Here is a 4,038-nt window from a genome sequence, read left to right as displayed (position 1 = left end):
TTTTTTTTTCCGTTTGTGTGTTGTGAGGAAGAGAGTTGTGGGAAATGACATATATATAGAGAAATTATCGAGTTTGGTAGTTGAAATATAACAACGATTTTACGAGGAATATTTTACATGTATTTTACATGGTTTTAACATAATATTTACAACGACTTTACGACGAAATTAGGTAAGTTAAAGCACATTGAATACATGTTTTCACCTAAATATAACGGTAACATGTTTCGTTGTAATGTCGATGTAATGATTGCGGCGTATTTCTCATTCCACGTACATTCGTCGTAAACTTACATGGATTTTACGACGAACAATATTCGTCGTAAATTTACATGACGTAAATTTACATGGCGTTTACGACGAAAGTTGGATTCCTCGTAACTGAGTTGTAAACACCATGTAAATTTACGACGAAAATTTTCGTTGTTATGGGCACGTTTTCTTGTAGTGTAAAGTGAGAGAACAAATAAGTTAATTTTTTTATCAACTGTAAATATCATATAAATAAAAAAAAATTAGAAGGTAATATTCTAGGTTTGAGTCATTTTGGCAAAAAAAAAACAAGATTGATCAGTGAGAATTAAAACCTGCAAAAAAAACCTATGCAGCCACATTGCCATGAGAGAGTTGAAGGATTTTTTTTAGTGTTTATCAGTTCTCTGTCAATACCATAGAAGACAATTGCAGCCGGGATTGACGTATGAATGTGTATGAGGTTGTTCCTTTGCTTCCACGGGTGGAAGATGACCATCTGAACTGCTAGCTTCCTCAAGAGTGTTTAAACAAACAAACCTCACAAATGGACAATTTTTTTTTGGTGCAAGAATCATGTGAACGACAAACAAACCCCACAAAATTGTGTTATTATCTCACTCGTTAACTATGTTATGCGTCGTTCAACAAATGGATCGAAGCAAATTGTAGGCGAAGCCGAGAAAACAAAACTAAACGTAGGCTTGATTAAGCGTTATGTGATTTCGATTTTAATAACTTTTGCCATTGTGTTTCTGTTGCAATATTCTAAATTATATGGTTTGCCAATTCCAATGGATTTATATAATTAGGTTCAAAACATCGAAAGTACGTTCCTGAAACTTGATGATCCAAAACAAATTGACAACCCGTTTTTGGTTTTCCTATTAATATGATATTTTACCTTTTGCAATTTTTAAATAAGAAACGTGGGTTTATGTATTGATTAGGATATATTTGTTCATTGACAAAACCAAATTCATGTGTTTTTAACACAGGCGTCATGTCTAATTAACCAATACTCCGTATATCACAAATAGGCAAATTAACAACGATGACATACACACTTTTACAAGAATGATGTATTTTTTTAGGTGCACAACAAGAATGATGTATATATTAGGCACAAAGTGTCTTACATCACTGAAAAAAAAAAAAAAGTGTCTTACATCGGTAGTTGGAATGGATCCTAAGTAATATATAAAATATATAGGTCAATTCATTTATAACCAATTGATTTTAGGTTGGAAACTCATCTAGTTTAACATGGTACTAGAGCCTGATTCACGTAGTCCAACCAGATCCACGTCGATTAGTCCAAAGCTGGTCCATCGATCATTGTCCGAACATTCCGAGATTGACGCTTAAAAAACCATCATCTCGAGGGGACATATTAAAGTGTCATGTAATGATAGTTGGAAGAGATCCTAAAAATGTATAAAATAAATAAATCAATTCATTTATCACCAATTGATTTTACGTTAGAAGTTTACGTAACTCAGCTGTATATTACCAAAAGGAAAAATATAGTCGTTACCTTTTGTCAAAACTTAAATTTATTTTGTTCGTCTCTTTCGACATCCGGTTCCCTCGTATTCTTTTAGCATTTTCTTCTCAAAACTAATCATTCATCCATATAATTCAACGGATTCAAACAAGTTCATTTTTAATTACATATATCTTTTTTTTTTTGATCGAATAGTTACATATATCATGATTCAGGTTTTAGATACAAAAGAAGTTAATTGAGAAAAATATTTATGCGAGTGAACTATTACCGAATTAAGTCAAATAACATGTTATACAATATGTATCAACAAATATAATAGTAAAATTTTATAGTATTCTTACAAATAGTTTGCATTTCAATATGTATAAGAAACCACATGCTCTATCGTTGAATTTACTGGAATATAATTTTTTTTTTTTTTTTTTTGTCGTCAAAATTATATTCCAGTAAATTCAACGATAGAGCATGTGGTTTCTTATACATATTGAAATAGCTGTGATACGATCGAATCATGCTGAAGTACAGCAAATACGTTAATCGGTTTGACTTAAGTTTCTAATGACGAAATGTTTTAACGTATTTAAAGTGTGATTGGTTATTTTAGAGTAAATAAAAGAAAAATAAATAGGCGGGGAAAAGAGGAAAATAAAAGTAGGAAATAGAAGAAAGTGAAATAAATATATCTAAATAAATGGTAACCGGAAGAAATACATAAATAATGTTTTTTCCTTGATTGGTTAATTTAGAATAGCGAGGAGTAAGGGATTCAGAGAGAGGAAAAAAGCAGATCTGGTTTTGGGTCCGGCGTACAGCCGGCACGTGAGCGTTCGTGCCGTCGCCAGAGCCAATTTTCTGTTGGTTAGAAACGTTCCCCGACTTCTTCTTCACCTCCTCTCTCTGTTCGTTTTGTCGGAGCTCTGTCCAGTTTCCATCCGGAGTTGTCAACTCGGGGAGTGAACAGACACATGCGGTGGCGCGGTGGCAGGAGTAACGACGCGACTGGGTGAAGGGTGAGGTGGGGTGATGTCGGTTTGTCAGATTAGGGTTTCCCGGGAGGATGAGGCTTCTACAGATCCATCGCCGCCGGTCTAGTCTCCAGGAGGCGGAGGCTTCGTTAGCTCCGCTTTCGCCGGCTTCAGTTTCCGGGAGGCGGAGGCTTCGTTAGCTCCGCTTTCGCCGGCTTCAGTTTCCGGGAGGCGGAGGCTTCGTTAGCTCCGCTTTCGCCGGCTTCAGTTTCCGGGAGGCGGAGGCTTCGTTAGCTCCGCTTTCGCCGGCTTCAGTTTCCGGGAGGCGGAGGCTTCGTTAGCTCCGCTTTCGCCGGCTTCAGTTTCCGGGAGGCGGAGGCTTCGTTAGCTCCGCTTTCGCCGGCTTCAGTTTCCGGGAGGCGGAGGCTTCGTTAGCTCCGCTTTCGCCGGCTTCAGTTTCCGGGGAGTGAAGGCGTTCTTTGCCTTGCGCCGCCGGCGTTTAGTCCCCTAGGTTTGTTAGGGTGTTTTTTTTTTTATCTTTGGTTTTTGCGGTTTCGGTTTGGTCTAGTTGGAGGAGTTCTCGTCGGAAGACGATTGAAGCTATCCGATGTTGAAGGGTTGGTTGTGCCGGCAAGCTTTCTTCCCAGTTCCGGTGACGAAAGGAGGCGGATGAGATCTTGGTTACCGATTGACTCTCTCCACTATTGGGAACTTGCGGTTGGAAGCGTTTGCGGCGAAGAGGTTGTGAAGCCAGTGAGTGAGGGTTTATCCGGTGGATCGTTGGGTTGATCACCGATGATGGCTAGAAGCGGGGGGACGCCGTGAACGAACGGAGGCGCCGCTTTTAGTTTTTCTCTAGGGTTTCGTTTGATAGACCTTGGGCATTTTTGTAATGCTGGGCTTGGCCCATAAAATAATAAAATTAACTATTGACGGAAAAAAAAAAGAATAGCGAGGAGTAAACAATTTGTTCACCTTAATATTTTACTCTAAAGGTGCTTCTCAGTCGTAGTAATATTGTCGCTATATTCAGATTCCTGGTAAAAACAAGTAAATTTGTACAATAACAATAATAAAAAAAATGATATATAAGGGCACCGACAGTTTGTATGAGATCATGTGGCACGAAGGCTTGGAGAAGACAGTACACAGTATTCAAACAATCATGAAAACGACATTTGATGTGTAGTAACCTAATAAAGTTCCTCTTTCTACATTATATAATATATTTATGTTTATTGTGCAACATTATAATATATAGTTCTTATAATCTTTATTTCTCCCGGCTATCAACAAGTCAATAAATACTGA

Source organism: Brassica oleracea, chromosome C3, assembly GCF_000695525.1.
Source record: "Brassica oleracea var. oleracea cultivar TO1000 chromosome C3, BOL, whole genome shotgun sequence".
Lineage (NCBI taxonomy): Eukaryota > Viridiplantae > Streptophyta > Magnoliopsida > Brassicales > Brassicaceae > Brassica > Brassica oleracea.
This window is presented reverse-complemented; position numbering follows the sequence as displayed.